Source organism: Ruditapes philippinarum, unplaced genomic scaffold (assembly GCF_026571515.1).
Source record: "Ruditapes philippinarum isolate M1 unplaced genomic scaffold, ASM2657151v2 ctg2835_1_1_1_1, whole genome shotgun sequence".
NCBI classification, from domain to species: domain Eukaryota; kingdom Metazoa; phylum Mollusca; class Bivalvia; order Venerida; family Veneridae; genus Ruditapes; species Ruditapes philippinarum.
The window spans coordinates 74150-96116 of NW_026854598.1; positions in this window are offsets into that span (position 1 = coordinate 74150).

The window sequence follows — 21967 nt, forward strand, 5'->3', positions numbered from 1 at the left end:
ACGTTAGCTTTCAATTACCACTTTTGCCCATAAACAGGCTCAATCGAACCTGAAACTTTTTCAATTTTGCCGTGTTTAGCTGCCTGGAATCTGTTTTTCTCTATTTTATGTTCCATATTACTTATCCTACTTTGAAACTTTCTGTTTTGTACGGAGAACGCTTTTGTTCTATACAAATACTAACTTAAAAGGTTTGTGTGCTTTTAACATAAATAAAACATTTCTTTCTTTCAATATACAGATATGGTTTTTCTCGAATTGAAACAGAAAATAAGCTATTTCAACATTTCAAGACATTGTTCTGAAGACATTAAAAGATATTTCAAAACAAAAATTGGCTTATTTTTTATCATATAATTTCATTTAATTATCAGACAATTCTTAATTCATTATCGCCACTAAAATAAATAAGTATAATCATATTTACTCGTCCTGTATATACCCCGGTACTCAATCACATTTTGGACAAGACTCTGATTGTTTTAGCATGAATTTTGTTAGTTGTTGAGACAGAGAATCCATCAATCCAATATTTCCACTCGCTATTTTAGCTATGTATTCAAGTATTGTACCCGTTGGTAAACTCTAAATACCACAGCAAAGACGATAAGGAAAGAAATGACTGCAATATTTTATTTTATGTGCCGCTTTATGCACATCATGTTATATCTATCTTTCTTTAAAATGATTGTTAACTTGTCTTGCATCATATCATTTCTAAGTAGACAAAGTACAAATCAATAAGACAAACAGAAATAGCACACTGTTTACATACGTCATCCATTCTTTATCATTTAAACCACCGATTTATTTAAAAAAAATTACATTCATCATTGGTTGGCCATAAATCATACACTATAAACAAAACTGGAGTTTAAGTAGATATTTGTATGATGTCATTGTCCGGATAATACATACACTGTATGCTATACACTATATAGAAAGACATTATTCCATTCACTCAAACTGTTTTGCTGCTGGGCTATTCATAATAAATCTGCTAAAACTATACTTAAGGGAAATACAACGTAACTTGTAATTTATTGAACCTATCAATTGTATATACTTACAAATATTAGCAGGTGTACTGCTGTTGTTTCCTCCGAGTAATAATAGAGAAATTATCACATTTCCAACGGAAAATAATTGAAATCAGAGGCGAAGCTTCATTCGTTGTTCTTTAAATGGATTAAAAGTGTCAACGTTATTAAATGGCGATGATTATTTTATTCCCAAAACATACATGATTGCTTCTTTTAAAAATAAAAACAAATAATTCTAATAGAAGAAAAAATCACACCATACCTATTAGATGAAAAGGTCACACCATATGACATTATTTCCGTTACTTACGACGAATTTGTATTAAACCAGGCTTTGAGTATAATAAGCGAGGAAAACATCTTAGTTCAATGGGGGTATTTCTAATAAATTGACGCTAGAGTTGTGAAGCTTGTCACATATAGTGCGGTTGATGACCAGAAACATATATTTTAAGTTACATTAAAACTATATTTCAAACTGTAGATAACCGAGCTTATATTTCAAGAAATAGTTAGAATCATACTATAATACTAGAATACCGAGGAACACACCATATTGAAAGCTAATACAGTTATGGTATATTGTGTGTTTTCGTTTTGTTTCTAATTAGAAGTGTTATTAATTTCACTCTTTACGAAAGTGCAAATTTATTACCTGCCTGCCAGTAAAATATAAAATTACAATTACGTTCTGTTTGATCAGGCGATAAGCTATATACATAGTACTTGATTACAAATGTAATAACAGTAAACAGGTGCACATATCATAGTCAAATCAAACATATGTACAAATTATATTTCAAGCAATTAAGTGCATTAGGAGATCAAATTAAAAAAGTTTGTTATTTTATTGCAAATTGAGTAAAGGAAATTAGATTCTTGTCTGTTTGGGCCTCAAAATAGAGAATCAGTGAGGGCGGTAATCAGTTACAGTATTTGTAACCTCTTATACCGGTAACATAGATACCTGTCGTTTCAGATTTTCTAAGAAGCACTTTAAGATACTGCTGCTAATCAAACTAAAGTAAGTTTTGTATTGTTGTTGCTTTTGTAACTTGCATTTTCCAAAGCCGTCCATGGCTCAATATAACCGAGCTTGCAGGAGTTGCAATTTGTCGTTTTGTGCGCTCCTGTCTTTCTCTTTATGTTTCACTAAATAAAGATAAAACTTATCTTAAATGATTTTTTCAAGAATAGAAGAATGTGTTAATTGACATTTTTAGAATAAACAATAAAGGCATATTGTGACTCTGATTCATTTGGATTTGGAGAAAGGTAGCAATGTTTTGAAAGGCACAGTGATTTTGACTTCGATGCCTTATGGTTTTTCACTTACAGTTGAAACTTTCACCTTTATGCTTAATAATTTTGTTCGGATACTGTATCAAGATATCCAGAATAAAAAGTTTTAGAAAAAAAGTTATCATAGCATTTCAGAAATAAATTGAACTATAATTTACGTATAATCTGTAAAATCAACTCATTTTGAAGTACTCATACAGTTCAAATTAAATATTTCCCTTAATAAAAATAAAACAAAAACACAATGAGCCGACATAGAAACAAAAACAGGACATATGTTCATTTGTTTTATTTCACTGAAATAATTTACTCCGTCCTGCAACGATTTAAAACAGTAACATGTATTAAGCAAAAAGTTTATTGTAGTTAAATATCTAGAAAAACGACACACCCAGGTGTATCGGCAATATTTATACAGCTGCTAGACACTTACATGACACCTGGAGCCGACTACAAATTTATTAACAGCAAGCTTGTATGTTCAAAACTAAGTTGAATTTCAGTAATTGACTTACTGAAGTTTCATTGGCTAAGATTATCATAACTATAGTTGAATAAGCCGTATTAACTGCAAATGTATAATTATTATTATAACTATATATCGTTTACTAGAAGGCGCTATATTAACTGCAAAAGGGGGCTAGGTGAATGTATACAGAAGAATATTAACAAAGTCATAGTAAAGATTAAAATTATATGCTATAAACTATTACACCGTTCCTTATTTTTGTTGATTTTTTTTAAAATTATAATCTTCCACAAACTAATCTAAGAAAGACGCATGATTCTAAGTATGTTCACAAAAGGTTTCTTTTAATCGTTAAACAAATGACTTAAGAAGATCAACTTTGAAATAAACAAACATCTCTAAACAAAGAGCCATTGGTTAGTCATATCTTGTGCCAATGAGCTGCAGAACATTGATTATATAGAGGATATTTGTTTGTTTGTGTGTAAGATGAAATTTTATTTCATCGAGTGGGCTTTAAAAGAAGTATTCTCACGAGTGGCGTAGCCACGAGTGAGAATACTGTTTTTAAAGTTCACGAGATGAAATAAAATTACATCTTACACAACAAACAAACAAATTTTCTTTTTATTTTATGTTTAAAAACAAGTTAAAACGAAATTTCCTTAATATTTACGTTAATATTAAAATCTGTTTTCCCCATTTAGAGCCTCAAAAAAGTCGAATTTCTCATTAAACACAAGAAGTCATGGGCTGAAAAATAAGTTCCACAATCAACGTTAAATAGTGGTGATAGTATTCATCTTATTAAAAAAATATGTCTGATCGCTTGTTTAAATAATAAAAACAAACAATTTTAGTAGGAGAAAAATGCAACCATCCATCCATATTTCTGTTACTGACTGCGAATTTATATTAGTCCTGGCTATGTTAAATGTAAGCGGCCGCCATTTTTAAAGTTGTGTATTTCACTGGATGAAAATAATTGTGTTTGATTCAGAGGGATATCATTTGTTAGTCATACACCTTTTTAAAAGAAAGAAAACTTATTTCAGGATTGTAACAGACAATTAATAAGTGTTGACAGATGTGTAAACATTCAAAAATGTGGATAGGAAATTGGAAAACTTGGATAAGCCTTACGAACGCTGGGTTGTTTTACATATTCTTCGACTGAAAGCTGCCATTGCTTTTCAAGTTTTCATAAAGCATACGGCAGTTATTGCTCGTTGGATACTTAAATATTCCCAAATGTCATCAAGTGCAGTTTTGCATGTGGAAGGAGTGTATTTTTCCGACTGTAAAAATGAAACAAAAAAGTATGCCAAAAATTAAAGAGACGATATTTGGTGATTGGTAATTTGAATGAATAGAAGTAACTTACTGTAAGTTTTCTTCTTTTTATTACTTTTGACATATAATTTATTTATCAATTTCAGCTTTGCTTTTCTTTAAACAGCCTGACATTGTCCGAATAGTCACCAAAAATAAAATTGAGGTACCACATGGGGAAAATCTTAAAAAAGTTGTTTCGTCATTGAAAAGTGTGAAATTATATTTTGATAATTTTCACTGTGAAATTATCAAATATAATTTTCACGGATAAATCAGTAATCCACTGAAAAGCATAAAATAAAATGACATATATTATGACACCACACACGATAAGCACCTTTCATCGGTTTGAATCGCCCTAGAAATCTTTTTTGCTTCTTTGTTCCATATTATCGACAAAATTTCTTTTTTGTTTTTGGCGTTCTTATGTCTTTTTGTCTTTTTGGTAAGTATTCCCATTTTTCCAATTTAGTCCCTCCATCCTTTATTATCTCTCATTTCCCTCACAAACAACTTACTTCACTTATATCTGAACGTAAACTCTTTTTGGGATAGTAATTAGTCTTTTTCCGACCCGGTTTGCACCTCTGACAGTTTGGTGTCCTTTTAGTTGCTATAGCTTTATGATACTGTGGAGTTGTTTTAAGAGAGCTTTGCTCTTTCTTGTTGACTATTTTACATGACTGATTGGCTAAGTTAAGCATTCCATTGAGAATTGACATTCTATCATCATATTTCTGTATTTTTAAAGAATTATTATTCTCTTAGATAAACGAAAAATATCCAGCTTACATGTAATCAAATTGTTTAGAAGCCTTAAGACACTATTTTCTTATCCATTAACTGCAAAAATAATACATATATACAAATATTACCATTTTACTCGACTGTCCTTTTTACACTCTGTCAGAGCAGACGCAATCAGTTTCCGACTAGACACTGATTGTTTAAGCATCAATTTTGTAAGTTTTCCAGACAGATAACCAATCCAATATTTTGTTTGAACTCGCTTTTCCTTAAATTGTAATCAATCATCAAACAGTGTTATCACTGTACCAGACGGCCAGCTCTATATGACACAAACAGTCGCAAAAAAGTGTCCGTCATGTTTTATTTATCGCTTTATATACAGTATGTCATGTTTTATTATTAAATGTATATTAGATATGTTTTAAATCATATCGTTACTAAAAATAACTTTTACAAAACAATAAAACAAACAGAAAAAAAAACATAATAATTTAATAGGTCAGTCAATAATAGCCGTCGCCTAAAACATCGTTATCTTTTAACAAACGTCAACAAATATCGTTTGTGGTTTTAAATAATAAACTTTATCAAGAAAAATGGATAAGTAAAGACATATATGACGTCAGTCCCCGGATTACAACGTATGAAAAGTCATAATTTCATTCATTCACATTGTTTTGCTGCTGGGATATTTAAAAAATATCTGCTAAAACTATACTTAAGGGAAGTACAACGTAGTTTGTTTTTGTATTGAACCTATAAATTGTATATAGTTACTTAAACATATAAGCAGATGTACTGCTGTTGTAACCTTTGAGCAATCTAAAAGAAAAATATCATACTTTGTAACGCAAAAGAATATAAATCGTTGACGACTCCGGACTATTTAAAAGGATTAAAAAAGAATAAGTGTAGTGTAATGTTACCGGTATCATGTTTGTATGGGAGACATTTCCATTTGTATTTGATTGAAGTATACATTGCTAATACGTTTGCAATAATTAACTAAAGTGGTGTTGGAATATCGCTTTTTATACATTAACCCTCTGAACGTTGTAAACATAAAGTGTATAAAGTTTTATATGTGTTGCAAAAATCATTGTTTGAACTTTGATACCCTACATGAAATAGCAGAATAATATGTTTTGTTCGAGAACATTTTATTTCATTACCTTATGCCTTCATTAGTACTAATTTTTTATTTACATCTGTTTAATTTAACTGCTTAAATCCTGTACATGCGCAATGATGAAATGAACTGTTGACCAATCAACATTATGTACTGTTACACCCCATGTTATCGGGTATTCCGCCACTGTTCGGTAAAAGCACGTCGCTCAGCTCAATGTATGGTAGTGATTATAAAAAAAGGTCTAACGTAAGATTCGCTTGTCAACAATTACAAGACTTGTACAAATGTTATTAGTATGTTGTTGCAATATATATTATATAGTTTGATTGCAATGTATTAGTTATAAAACAGTAAATAAAACAGTTATTTCATGGGTGTTTGTCGAACAGAAAACAAAGATGCCTCAGACAACAGCAGTTGTAAATGCCACTCCCGATACCACGGGCAACAGTTTTGATTGGTCCACGAAGACCCGTGAAATAACTGTATACTGTTATATGCATTATGTTTAATAACAAAGACATGTGTTAATATCTGACAACTCTTTCGAGTATCAACCAGAAGAGTATTTAATACATTACTACTGTAAAACTTTTATAAACGTGGTTCATAAGATATAGATTTATACCATTTAATGTGGGATTGTGCTCATGTTTGTTTTGTTAAGTTGGGCTATATTATAATTTAAAAGACTGACTATAATAATAAATATTGACCAATAGTTGATACTAAGACTATTAAGGAAAGGACACATAGATCTACCTAAAATATTAAAAGACTGCCCCACTCTTTTTATTTTAATTTGACGCTACCGATAGGCTATTCAAAGCGTTTTCCTAAAAAGTGTGACTTATAAACTTGAAAATAATTGTTAAAATTTTAAATTTCTTTTGCACTTTAACTTTACATTCGCAATTTACGCTTTTTTTTTTGGTACAATGTCAGTGAAACGGTCATGCGAAACTTCCTACCGAAAATATGCTGAACATTCAAATAAACTTAACTGTTAAATTCAGGAATAAAGGTCTTCAGTACTTTTCCAGGAATAACTATTTTAATATTCATTTAACGAGACAAAATAATAGCAATCATAAAATCTATTTTGTAAAAAGGTTATTGTTTTAATGTAATTCTTGTAAATGTAAATGAACTTGACTGTGGTTAAACAGAATCATTAATTGTGGTGCCAAACAGTTTCTATTTTACAACGTTTCAGAGTGTTAATTTGTTCTTCGCGTACTGAATTTAGAGATTTGGAGCATTACTATTCATATAATCATATCATATCTGTTTGATTATTTTGTTATTGTGTGCATTGAAATTGCAACAGAAAAATGTAACGAGGGTACGTGTTCATTCTGTTCTATTTTGTACACTATACAAAAAATGAAACATAATTTCTATTCGATGACCTTAATATGAAAATACTCAAATTAATACGATACCTTATTATATTACATCAAAATCTTGAATAAGCATATAAAAACTATTTCTAAGGCATTTAAACAAAATGTGATATTATCAAGGTTGCAAATTATAAAATTAATTTTTATGGCAACTTTTCCTCTCAATAACATATATAAGCCTTTGAATTATGATTATAATCATTTTTGACAAAAATACGTCAGAATGAATCCGAAGCAATCATTAATATGTCAACATCGTTTATGACAATATACTTATCTTACAGGCAAACTGTCATTCTTTTCACAGTTTCTTTATTTCTCAATCTTTTAAGATTGAATTCTTAATGATTAGATATAAATAATTGCAACTAGAATAGATATGTAAAATGTAAACCTAGCTGTAATTAAAAACGATGCCATTATCTTATTTTTAGAAAATTATAAATGTTACTCCATATTATAAAGTTTAAAAGAAGCATTGATAAGCATCTTCGTTTAGACTTGAATCATCGTGTCGTCATGTAGAAGGTCAGAGTCATCATATAACTTTATGACGACTCTGACTGCAATTTCTGTACAATGATCTTTGATATTACGGCACAAGATCTTTTGTAACTGATAATAGCTGGTCTGTGAGACTTCTCTTACTGTCATTGTCGGATAAAATATATTTCATTTATAGGCGAAAACGAAAATTCTGTAACATAATATAGCAGTAAAAGGGAACTTCGTTTAATGTGTTGATATTCGAAAAAAAGGTTTTGTACACAAGTATAAGGTAATAAGTAAATTGCTTAAAATAATCATACACGTTTTATATACTATTTTTGTCAACGCATAATCTTTAATATAAAAAAGGTGTAATTTTATCTCTAATTAGCTGAGCACTACAATAATTGTATTATGATATTAAGTTTATTTGCACTCATTTTTTTTTGCAAGCAAATTCTTTTATTATTCATCGATTGCTTACTATTGTAATCGTGATATCGTGATTTATTATAAAAAAAGATTTACAAACAAAATGTTTATGCTGCATATTTCATAAAATGTTATAATTATATGGAACGGTTCTATTAAGACAGAAAAATATTTTTATGCTTAAATTATTTGATAAAAGGCCGAAAGAATCATGTATATTTACCAACTTCTAAACAAAATGTTTTTTTTATTTTATGCTTTTCAGTGTATTACTGATTTATCCGTGAAAATTATATTTGATAATTTCACAGTGAAAATTATCAAAATATAATTTCACTTTTTTCAATGACGAAACTACTTTTTTAAGATTATCCCCATGTGGTACCTCAATTCTATTTTTACTGACAATTCTGACAATATCAGGCTGTTAAAAAAAATAGCAAAGCTGAAATAGATAAATAACTTAAATGTCAAAAGTAATAAAGAGAGAAAACTTACTTCTATTCCTTCAAATTCCAATCACAAAATTTCGTCTCTAAATTTTTTTGTTTCGTTTTTACAGTCTGAAAAATACATTTCTTCCCAATGCTTAACTGCTCTTGATGACATTTGGGCATATTAAAGTATCCTACGAGCAATAACTGCCGTATGCTTTATGAAAAATTGAAAAGCATTGACAGCCATCACTCGTAAAATAAGTAAAACAACCTAGCGTTCCTTACAATGCCTTAGCAAGCTTCCAAGTTTTCCATTTTCCTAGCTCCTTTTCTGAATGTTTTCACTTCTGTCAACACTTATTTTTTGTCTGTTACAATCCTCAAATAAGTTTTCTTTCTTTTAAAAAGGTGTATGACTAACAAATCCAAATTATATCCTTCTGAATCTTACACAATTATTTTCCTCCCATGAAATACACAACTTTAAAAAATGGCTGCCGCTTACATTTTACAAAGCCAGGTCTAATATAAATTCGCAGTAAGTAACAGAAATATGAATGGATGGTTGGACTTTTTCTCATACAAGAATTGTTTGTTTTTATTATTAAAACAAGCGATCATTCATATTTTTTTAATAAAATGAATAAATATCACCGTCATTTAACCTTGATTGGCGGCCTTATTTTTCGGCTCAAGACTTCTTGTTTTTAATGAGAAATTTCCTCTAAATGGGGCTCTCAATGGGGGAAACAGATTTTAATATTAACGTTAAAATTATGGAAATTTCGTTTTAACTTGTTTTAAAGCATAAAATAAAAAGAAAATTTGTCTGTTTGTTGTGTAAGATGTAATTTTATTTCATCTCGTGAACTTACAAAACAGTATTCTCACTCGTGGCTACGCCACTCGTGAGAATACTGTTTTTAAAGCCCACTCGATGAAATAAAATTTCATCTTACACACAAACAAACAAATATCCTCTATATATTACATCGGTAATTCAATGTAAAAGAAATTTTACCTTAAACAAGGACCTTCTACTAAATGATGTTTAAATGTTGACTCCAGTAAATGGCATATTTTACGAAAATTCTTAGACTTTATACATGTATAGAGAGAGAACAAATCGTGGCAATTTCCTAGGGTTAGAGCTTTTGACCTTATATTGCTGTGAAGAATATCCTTCAAACTTACGCAAAGTGAAATGCTCAACAGAAGCAAACAAATGTTGTTTTTTATGTTTGGCTCCAGAAAATGGTGTTGTTTGAAATTCTTAAGACTTTTTATGCAGAGAGAAAAAATTGCAGATCCAGTAAAGCGGGCATTTACCTTGAGGTAGAGCTTTGGGTATTATTTTGCTCTAAAAATACCTCCAAGTTACTACGATAAATAATACATATACTCATTGAAAGGAGACAAATATTGTAACAACGGCTAGGTCCAGAAAATGGTGTTTTTTTACGAAAGTTCTTAGACTTCATATACCTTTAACGACCATTGCGTAATTTGATCTTTGGAACATGTGATATTTAAAGCTGCAATTAAAATAATAAGAGGGCCATGATGGCCCTAGATCGCTCACCTGACGAATCAACCACATCCAAGCAATGTCTGTATCCTGTTTGGTGACAACGGAGTCAAAAATATGAACAGTGTGTCAACACAGTCTTTCCATATTTAGAAATTGTGACCTAGCTTTTGACCCTAGGTGACCCATATTCTAAATTGACCTAGAAACCATCAAAACAACTTTCCTGACAAATTTCCAGAATATTTGGATCAAAACTGCAGCCACTAGTGTTTACAAGGTTTTTCTATTGTTTGCTCATGTGACCTAGTTTTTGACCGGAGATGACCCATATTCAAACTTGACCTAGAAATTGTCATAATAACCTTCCTGACCAGTTTTCAGGAAATTTGGATCAAAATTGTAACCACTAGAGTGTTAACATGCTTTTTCTATTTCTAGCATCTGTGACCTTGTATTTTAAAAAGAGATGGCCCATATTCAATACATCAAAACAACCTTCCTGACCAATAGTTAGGATATTTGGATCAAAACTGCAGCCACAAGAGTGTTAACAAGATTTTTCTGTTTTTAGATCCTGTGACCTAGTATATGACTGGAGATGACCCATATTCCAACTTGACTTAGAAAATCATCATAACAAACTTTCTGGCAAAAATCCAGAATATTTAAATCAAAAATGCAGCCACTAGTGTTATTTTTTTCTATTTTTAGCTTCTGTGACCTTGTTTCTGAAGACAGATGATCCATATTCGAACTTGATTTAAAAATCATAAAAACTAATTTTCGGACTGATTTCCAGGAAATTTGGATCAAATCTGCAGCCACTAGAGTATTTACATTTTTTCTATTTTTAGTTCCTGTGACCTAGTTTTGACCGGAGATAACCCATATTTAAACATGACCTAGAAATCATCAAAACAACCTTCCATACTGATAAACAGGGAATTTGGATTAAAACTGCAGCCACTAGGATGTTAACAAGCTTTTTCTATTTTTAACTCCTGTGACCTAGTTTTTTACTCGAGATAACCCATCTTCGAACTCGATCTGTATTTTATTGAGACAAACATTCTGACAAAGTTTGATGATGATTCAATTAAAAACTGTTACTGCTAGACTGTTAACAACCCAATTGTTGACGACAAACGACGACGAAAGCTCGACATAGCCCCATCACTAAACACGAAGTGGTCAAGGTGAGCTAATAAAAAAATCAATTATGGTGCTAATCTGTTTCTATTATTGACAATAAGAGGAAGAGAAAAATAACAAAAAAAAACACAGTATACATGATTAACTTGTTTGATCAAAATCATTAAAATACATAAAGACTAATTTTATCATTCTTATCTTTTGATATGTAAGACTGTATATATGTTATATTGTGATGCACCGCATTTCACCGACCTTATTTACCTTCTAGTTAACCTATGCATATTTATTTTCTGTTATATACGGTTTATATGTTGTAAAAATGTTAAGCACTAGTGATTGTCAATGTAAATGATTTCTGAAAGCTTACCCCTATTCTAATATCGGCAATTTTACTGGTTACTAAAACCCGGAAGTGTTTATTGTCAGCCATGTTGGTTATGCACGATTTGATGACGTCATGTAATTACTACGGCATGTTTAATTTTGATTTATCAAGTGAGGTTGCCTATGGGAGCGTTAAATTATGCATACGAAAATAATAATTTGTTTGTTTATTTTTGCATCACATTTACCGATCCCTCGTAATTGTGTATTCTTATTTTTTTTATATTAGATCTGTCATTTTAATTGATGGCGCTTTGTGTGATTTTAACTCGTACTTTATTATCCGTTAGCGGTGTTAGCACTGTTAGCAACCCTTTCGGTGCCCGTTTGTTAGCATTTTGTTAGAAACTCACAAGTTTCAAATTTTGTTAGCAAACCGTTAGCAAACTGTTAGCAATACGTATATAAAAGGCAGATTTTTGTTTGCAGCGAGGACTCCGCAACTGAGAACCTCAGTATTCATTAGAGTTAAATATTATTTTACATTGACAAGTAATTTTATTTTATTTTTCCAGTACAAACTTTACTTAAAGAAGCTTTAACAAGAATTTAATAATTATTTTATTTTTACATTAGAACTTTTGTCAGAAATAAACTTAAGTCAATATTCTATGCCGGAAAAGTTTTGCAATAGTAATTTGCGTATATTTTCCTAGGTGAATTAGTATATTTATTAAAAGAGTTAAATTAATTATATTTTGTTTAACATTTTCCATTTTAAAGTTTAAGTATTAATATCTCTATAACTGTTTATTTATTGTTTACAACACAAGCGGCAGCCCCGATCTTAGTCATATCTTAATGTTAATTTTGTAAGCACGATCGTATATTGAAATTCGAGATATTTCATATTAATATTGTTGTCGGATTTTACAAATGCGCAAGGTTGATTGTTAAGGGTTTGCATAAATAAATTTAAATAGTTAAACTTGAACATTCTTACGTTATTTGTTTATTTTACTTATAATTCCATGAAGTTATTTAACTTACTGCGGAGTCCAAAATGTGTCGTCTGATGTCCGTCAGTCCGTTTTTCTGAGTCGCATAAAAGCTGAAAGTTGCTTAATTGGTACCAGTAAATGAGTCTTCCATATGCTTATTTATTTTAAGTGCTTTAATAATAAGCATTTGTTTGTGATCGCATCCTGTCTGTGTGTGTCTGATTAACAAGCAATATTCAAAGTAGGCATATTTAGATAATGCATATATGATACAGCATATGTCTGTGGTGTGAATTATTATAATTGCATAAGCAAAATAGCACAAGGCTGTTATAAAGCTGACTTATTATACAAAAGTACATGAACAGATTGCATAGAGAAGCAGCCTTAAGTAATAAAACATATAACAGTCTACAGCAGTTATTAAAGAGCCATCCGCACGGGACGCAACATAATTTTTGATGTCAGAGGTGGGATCTGTGATTGTCATCTAGCAGCATTACAGATCCAGCGATTCGTTCCCGACGACCTTTTGTAACAAGTGAAAATGAGTAATCAGACATCGGATTACGAAGACAGTGAGGTTATTTTCAATTTGCCTAACGAAGGCCCTGCATCCCACAATTGTCATGTACAAATGTCTAGCCCTGTCTGTTCAAATGATGGCGATGAAGATTCGGCCTCCCAAGTGTCAAGTAATTCTGCAAGGTACCAAGAGGTAGCTGTTAACACTTCGATGCAAGGAGCTGGTGGTCAAGGTGTTGTCTCTAGTGAAGTATTGATGAATATTACGGGTGTCTTGCGCGATGTTGCGCACGAGTTGAAATCATTACGGGATTATAACCAACAAAGAAGTGATAGATCGAGCGCAGATTCCAGAAGAAACGTGGGCCAGTTCAGGTATGACCGTAGTACAGATTATTTCGGAAGCAACTTGAATGATAATTCGAATGTTCGGAATGAAGGTGGAGTAACAAACCCGCCGATGAGAATAAGCGATACGGCAGGGGCAGGGGACCGTTTTAGGGCAGATAATACATATTTTCGGTACCAAGAGCCTGTCAGGCATGTTGCAAATAATCACATCAAATTGCACGTGCAGCCATTTACCGGGAAGGAAGACTGGCAAGTATGGATATCAAGATTTGAAACATAAGCTTCACGTTATGGCTGGGGTGACGAAGAGAAACTCGACCAGTTACTGCCACGGATGGATGGATTGGCGGGGCAATTTGTTTTTACACAACTGCCACCAAATGTAGTCACGAGTTACAGGGACTTGTTATATTTTCGATCCTTGAAGATCGTTCAGCACGACATTATTGTTGTACTTGTGGTATTTTTAGTTTCAACTTTTCGGCATTTTCTAGTTGGGTGGTTCCAATATTCCTACTTGAATAATGTTGAATCACCCTTAGGATATGTTGCCTGCTTTTTAAATTTGACTTTTGACGTCTTATCTGTGATACGCAGGCTTCATAACCTCTGATCCCCTTTCAAAATTCCATTTTATTTAGTTCCGCCCATTGTTTTCTCGTTTAGGGCACACGCTTTTTATCACTTTGGGACCATACGCCGCTTTTCATGGAATGGCACGGAAGTGTCACATTGAAGGTTCCATGATAACTGCCGTATGAACACATCTGCGGATGTTTCTAAATTCAAAATTTTACTATTTCACGTTTAAATGTTGAATTCTGCTTAAGCCGGTGCTAGGGGGCGTGGACGGTAGTTTGCACTTTACAGTACCGTCCATGAACAGGCTCAATCAAACCGAGCCTGCAACATTTTCAATTTTGCCGTGTTGGGCTTTCTTTAGGGATACTGTATTTATCTATTTTAGTACGGGAGATGAACAATAGGTTCAGAATGATAGAAACCGCAAGGTCATTTGCTGCAAAATTTAGCAGAAGAAGTCAGCGAGCCGGTGAAACCGTCGAGGATTATGCAGCCGACTTAAAACTTTTATACGATAAAGCCCATGGTTATCGTGATAGACGAACTAGAGACGAAGATTTGGTAAGGCGTTTTTTAGACGGATTACGGGATGAAGAGGCTAGATTCGAAGTGGAGTTTCATAAGGAGCCGACTACAATTGATGAGGCTGTGTTTCATATAGTCAATTTCATCCAGACAAAATCTCGGAATGAAAATGATAGGAGGTTACATAAGGGTGCAAGGCGAGCTTTTGACGATGATCAGTTTAGATGTAAGGATGGCGCGTGCCTATATGAAGTTCCTAGTGCACGTTACACCCGAGCTACCAGAAGTGACTCGGAAACAGTAAATTTTGGAGTATCGAATAATACTGATGACGGAAGTACGCGATGCAAAAAGGAAGAAAGTGCAGAGCAAGGTTTTGTTTTAGAAGCGATTATGAAAAGATTAGAAAAGCTAGAAGAAAATGTAATAAAAGAAAAAAGTAAAAACAACAGAAAAGTTGATATAACTTGTTTTAATTGCCAGCGAGTTGGTCATATGGCCCGAGAATGCCCAGACAAGCGAAATATTGGTAAACAGAAGAAAATGGAGACAGTTTCTAATATAAGTCAGAGGCCTTTAAACTACATGGGACCAACCCTTGGGGCCAAAGGGAGGTCCGTCCAGAAGCGAAACTAGGCCAATCAAATGTTAAAGAAAATACAATACCTGATGAAAAATTAACAAAACCGAAATTATGCAATGGCGTGTATATACACGGGTCAATACAGAACGTACCTGTCGTTTTTACTGCAGATACAGGGGCCTCGAAGACAATAGTATCATCGAGGGTTTATGACAAAATCAGTAGCAAGGAGAAGCCTAGTCTACGGAACTCAAGTTGCCTGAGAGGGGCTAGTGGCAAACCGATAAAAGAATATGGGAAGGCAAACTTTCTAAATTCAAAATTTTACTATTTCATGTTTAAATGTTGAATTCTGCTTAAGCCGGTGCTAGGGGGCGTGGACGGTAACATGCACTTTCCAGTACCGTCCATGAACAGGCTCAATCAAACCGAGCCTGCAACATTTTCAATTTTGTCGTGTTGGGCTTTCTTTAGGGATTCTGTATTTATCTATTTCAAGCTCAAATTAGGAGAGTATGAAGTCCAAAAGGAAGCTATAATAGCAGATATAGAGGATGAGGCTCTGCTCGGGTTTGATGTACTCGGTGGCAGTGACAATGGACCAGCTGATATATTGCTAAGTCGTAACGTAATTAAGCTTGACGAGGTTGAGATACCCTGTTTCCAGATTGGCAGGTCAAATTACACAAGAAAGGTCATTGCAGCTGTTGACACCACTATACCTAGCCAATCGGAGGCATTGCTGAGTGTGTATGTAGATCGGGTTGAGGAAGATGACTATGACACTGAAGCAAATTATCTAGTAGAACCTTCTGAGAAATTCCGAGAAAACTATGATTTAGTGATGGCGTCTACACTTTTAGATATAAACAGAGGTCCAGTTGGCCAAGTTCGAATCTTAAATCCTTATTCAACGAATATTACGGTGAGACAAGATGCAGAAGTTGCTTGTGCTGAAAGAATTGAAAGAGTAATCAGCGTAATAGCTGAGGAGGAGAGTCTGGACAGGAAGAACCTCAACTCTGTTCGTAGAATTTGCCTGAATACCATAGAAAGAAACATTGACCTAGATAAATTATGGAATGCCAGTATGGACAAAATTCCACAGCATTTACAAGAGCTATTTGAAAAGTCCACAAAAGGAAAATCGCAACATGAAAAGGATATAATAGGTGGTATGCTTCTCAAGTATAAAGATTCGTTTTCGAAGAATGAGTGGGACTTAGGTTTAACTGACCTAGTTGAACATACTATTGATACCGGGGAAGCAGCACCAATCAGGCAGCGGCCGAGACGTGTACCTTTAGCGCATGCTAATGAGGAGAAGAAGGCAATAGAGGATCTTTTAAAGAAAGATGTTATTGAGGAAAGTAGTTCTCCCTGGGCTAGTCCAATTGTCTTAGTGAGAAAGAAATCTGGAGAAATGAGGCCATGTGTGGACTACAGAAAGGTCAATGAATTGGTGAAGCCGAGTGGGTTTCCTCTCCCAAGAGTGCAAGACTGCCTTGATGCTGTGGCAGGCTCAAGTCTCTTCAGTTCATTTGATTTGACAAGTGGTTATTTTCAGATACCACTTAGGAGAGAGGACATCCCTAAGAGCTCTTTTGTGTGCAAATACGGGCAGTTTCAAATGAAAAGAATGCCGTTTGGGCTTAATGGGTCAGCGAGTACGTTCCAGCGTTGTATGGAGATTGCCCTCCGAGGGTTGAATTGGGTCACGTGCCGTGTCAAGTGCCGTGTGGCAGCCGTAAAAAGTTGCCCCGTACTTCACTTCAGTGTTGTTATATTTTCTGGTCCTTCGGGATCATTGATGCCAACACTATAAAGTGTTGAGAATTGAGTACCGCTCGAGCCGGTGCTAGGGGGCGTGAGGGATGTTGCACTTATTCATTATCCCTCATGTACAGACTCAATCAAACCGAGTCTGCAATTCTTATGTTATTTTGTTGTGATTAATGCTTCCGAGGGATCACTTTGTTTCCAGAATTTTGTACTTCAAAACAGCAGGTGTCAAGTGCCGTGTGGCAGCCGTAAAAAGTTGCCCCGTACTTCACTTCAGTGTTGTTATATTTTCTGGTCCTTCGGGATCATTGATGCCAACACTATAAAGTGTTGAGAATTGAGTACCGCTCGAGCCGGTGCTAGGGGGCGTGAGGGATGTTGCACTTATTCATTATCCCTCATGTACAGACTCAATCAAACCGAGTCTGCAATTCTTATGTTATTTTGTTGTGATTAATGCTTCCGAAGGATCACTTTGTTTCCAGAATTTTATTTATATTGATGACGTAATTGTATACGGGTCAAGTTTCGAAGAACATATTGCTAGAGTAGATGAGGTATTAGATAGAATAAAGGCTGGGTTGAAATTAAAACCAAACAAATGCATTTTACTTCAGACCGAAGTAACGTTTTTGGGTCATATAGTTTCCAAGGATGGAGTTAGACCTGACCCAAACAATATAGCCAAAATCTTGCAGTGGCCAAGACCAGAAAATCCCAAGCAAGTTAAACAATTTGTGGCAACCGGAAGTAACTTTAGAAAGTTTGTTAAAGGATTTGCAACTGTAGTTAGACCTATGGTAGATCTTACTAAAAAAGGAGTTGCATTTAGCTGGGACAATAGGTATGAGGAAGCTTTTAACAAGCTGAAAGCAGCTTTGACGGGACCGGAAATTATGGGATATCCTTTGAATGATGGCGGAGAGTTCATATTATATGTCGATGCAAGTGGTGTCGGTATTGGATCGGTACTGCACCAGATGCAAGAAAGTCGAGAGCGAGTAATTGCCTACGCCAGTTGGGCTTTGAATAAAGCTGAAAGAAACTACTGCATTACTGAGAAGGAACTGCTAGCAGTTTTGTATTTTATTCAGTACTTCCGGCAGTATTTGTTAGGAAGAAAATTTGTGGTTCGTACAGATCATCAAGCCCTGGTGTGGCTATTCAATTCAGTCTGAAGGAGCCGAATGGAAAAGTTGCAAGGTGGTTGGAAATTCTTGCGCCATTCGAATTTGTTATTGAATACAGAGCAGGGTCAAAACAAGGTCATTGTGACGCACTTTCTAGATGTCAGAATCCGAAAGACTGCGAGTGCCCGGAAGTAGATAATTTAGAGCCCTTTAAATGTGGACCTTGTAAGAAGTGCAAAAGACGTGCAGAAATTGAAAGTGTTACTGTAAAGGATACTCCACACGGTACGATATCCAATATCATCAGCGAAGCAGACGAAAAGACCAGAGTTGTTGTTGCCGAAGACGGAAAACAGCCTTGTTCATCTGATTTTGACAGACGTGCTCTCCAGCAGGGTACCTGGCTGTTTACTATCAGGCCTGAAGAGCATGCGGCTAAACAATCAAATGATCCTGACCTGGGCCCTATCTATAAAGCAAAAACTGAAGGAAACAAACCTAGCAGCTTAGATATGGAGACGGCATCTGCCGTAACAAGGCACCTTTGGATTTTATGGGATTGCATTTTCATCGAAGATGGAATCTTGATAAAGATATTTCAAAAGCAGAACGGTTCAGGCGAATTTCGTCAGCTTCTGGTTCCAAACTGTTTGAAAAAAGAAATTATGCAACAAATGCATGACTCAAGAGTTATCTGGGCATCTAGGTGTAAAGAAAACAAAAGAAAAGATAATGCAAATATTTTATTGGTTTAATTTGAACACGATGTCCAACTTTACATTGCTCAGTGTGACACTTGCGCTGCCGACAAAGCTCCGGCTAAAAAACCAAGAGCTCCTATTGGGCACTTGCGTAGCGGTGCGCCTTGGATACATTAGGGATAGATTATCTAGGCCCTTTCCCAATTTCAAAACGCGGGAATAAATATATACTTTGTCCTGAACGGATCACTTCACGAAGTGTGTAGAGGTCATGGCGGTGCCTAACCAGCAAGCTGATGAAGGCGCGCTTAGAATCGTCAACGATTTTCATTTCGAGATGGGGAGCACCTCTGAGCATACACAGTGATCAAGGTGCAGCATTTTGAAAGCAAATTGTTTAAAGAATTACTGGCATTATGCTTGATGTTCGGAAAAAAAACTCGTGCAAGTCCTCGCAACCCGCGATCCAATGGGGTCACAGAGCGATTTAATGCTGCGATTGTCAGATGATTAAAGCTTATCTAGCTGAAGAGCAAGATGAATGGGACCTTTACCTAGGTTGCCTTGCTGGGGTCTATCGAGCCACCGCGCACGAATCGACAAAAGCTGTCCCCAAACTTACTTAGTATTGGTCGCGGGAAATCAGGGGTTACCTTTAGACATTATCTACGGTACGACCACCAAAACATACTCAAGCAAGCAAGCCTGGTGATTACGTTGAGCTTTTTAAGAAACCGCATGTTGTTTTGCACACGAGTTATCGAGAAAAATTTTTGAAGGTATTCTGCTGAACACAGCAAAGCTTTACCATGATGTCAAAGGTCCATTAAGCATCTACAATCCAGGGATCTAGTGTGGGTACCTTCTATGAAACTAATACAGCCTGGTGTTGCACCAAAGCTAGAAAAAAAATATGATTGGTCCCTTTGTGGTGATAGAACAAAAAAAGTGCGCCAATTGAAATATGGTGTTTACAGTTCGGGAAAGAAATGGTTCTGGAAAGCTGGTCCATCATGATAAAATTCTGGAAACAAAGTGATCCCTCGGAAGGCATTAATCACAAACAAAATAACATAAGAATTGCAAGACTCGTTTGATTGAGTCTGTACATGATGGGGATAATGTAATTAAGTGCAACATCCCTAAACCACGCCCCCTAGCAACCGGCTTGAGCGGGTACTTCAATTCTCAACACTTTATAGTGTTGGCGCACCAATGATCCCGAAGGACCAGAAAATATAAACAACACTGGAAAGTGAAGTACGGGGGGGGGCAACTTTTTTACGGGGCTGCCAAACTTTAAAACCATATGTAGGTTCGAATGTACCCAGATATGGATCAAGGCGCTGTAAAAAAGAAAAATGAAAATTTAATAAACTCATTAAAAAGTTCAGTTTTTTACAAAATTGGTGTGTTTGTTTTATTTTTTAATTTCAGGTTTCAAGTTATTTCCCTTTTAACAGCCCAATTGTCAGTTAAATCCACAACACAAGCAAGGTGATTCCCACCAGGTTATACTTACAAAGAAAAAAACAATTTATGTATAAGATAATAGCCGGAATATTGGGCAGGGGGTTGCAAGGTTATAAATTAAGTACATATTTAAAAAAACGGAAGTATTAACGGTTCGTGTGGGTCGCGTCATGTGCATTTTGCAAAGGGTTTTTTGCGTTCAAAAGACGGTTCGTCATAAATTTTACAGCCACCGGATGAAAACTAATGAATCCGTGGAATACAGAGGAAATGGCCGCTCGTTTATAAACATTAGGAATCTTGTTTTTCGCGAAATTGGGGAAAGGCTGGCGTTTTTGGCAAAGAGAAGTATGCAATTGGTTGATTCCTAAAATTGATTTTTCAATTATTTTCAAAGACTTATGGAAAAGGAAAAACCACAATCCGGGAAGAGGATACCCCAAGTGGCTGGCATTGTTTTAAGAAAGGTTTAAAGAAAGAGATCCAAACTCAAAAGGAACCGTTTTAGAAGAGCACATCTACAAACAGCACGTGCCGAATGATGACCAGCCCTTTTTCTGCAGAGTCTGCCACTTTAGGAACAAGACGAAGGAAACCTTGTTCAGCCATGTAAGAACTTTTGTTAGGCACCAGGCCATAATGAAGGAAAAGGGCTTTGAAGCCTCCGAACCTTTTCTTGTGTGCAATGACAACCTTATCTGGAAGGAGAAAAAGACTGGAAAATGTTAACCAATGAAGAGAGCAGTAGGTGGTGGGACAAGAAGACTATTAGCCCAGGGTCACCAAACGTGTTTGATAAGGCCCTACAAATGGAATTGCCGGAAATATATATGGCATCCAAGTATATTGAGAACGTGGTAGAGGAAAAAACTGTGGTGTCGAAGAGCGAAGAAAGCAGCAATTAGCTGAGGACGGGTTGAACAGGTGAAAAAAGAAACAGAAGAGATAGGAAGAAAAAGGAAGAAGATAATAGCAGTGGAAAAATGATGGAAAGTGAGAAAGGAGTTGATATAGATGGACCAATTGGATGAGGGGGAAGGGTGGCAGAAGTGAAGGCCAGTTCGAAGAAGTTTAACAGAGTTGGAGGAAAGTGAATGGTTGGATATTACTAGTGGCGCGTTAGATTTGAGAGTGTTCGTACGGACAGATGAGAAAAGAAGGGGTCGTAAGGTGCGCAAGTGTAACGGAGAGTAGGAGTTGACGCGGTTTGGAAGATAGGGGGCAATGCCCGTTAGTTCTTAACTATCAACAAAAGAGGAAGCAAAGAAAGAAAGGTAAGGGCAGGCGAAGGACATGGAACAAGAATGGGGGAAGTTTCCCACAAGGGAAAACCACATAGTAAGAGGAAAGGAAAGAGAAAAGGCCGTAGATAGTTCACGAATAGTTCTAGGTGTTTCGGCAGTTTGGTGTGTGTAGGGTAACGGGTTCAGGGAAGAACTGTGGGATGAAGCGGGACTGAGATACTTGTCTAACCAGGAAGGATTTGCGAAAGGGAGGATGGAAAAGAAA